Consider the following 433-nt stretch of genomic DNA (forward strand, 5'->3'; position numbering starts at 1 on the left):
AGGAAGAAAAAGAAGAATAAGAAGAAGTTTTCGAGGGAAAAGGAGCAAGTAAAATGTCGAGAATGTCGAAGTAGCAGGATCGTCGTCGTCGTCGTCGTCGTCGTCATCGTGGAAGGAAGAAGAAGAAGAAGAAGAGGAAGAAGAAGAAGAAGGAGAAGAAGAAGAAGAAGAAGAAGAAGAGGAGGAGGAAAAGGAGGAAGAAGAAGAAGAAGAAGAAGAAGAAAAAGAAGAGGAGGAGGAAGAAGAAGAAGGACGGTACTCTCGTTCTCTCTTTGCCTCTCTCTCTTTTTCTCTTCTACAATCCGTATATATACATATATACAGAGGAGGCAGCAACACCCTCCCTCTATCCCCTCCAGCAGTCGACGGTATTCTGCCTCCTTCCTCCACTCCGTCGTACCATTCGAAATCGCACGTAAGGCCCCGCTGCCCG

Source organism: Vespula pensylvanica, chromosome 5 (assembly GCF_014466175.1).
Source record: "Vespula pensylvanica isolate Volc-1 chromosome 5, ASM1446617v1, whole genome shotgun sequence".
NCBI lineage: Eukaryota > Metazoa > Arthropoda > Insecta > Hymenoptera > Vespidae > Vespula > Vespula pensylvanica.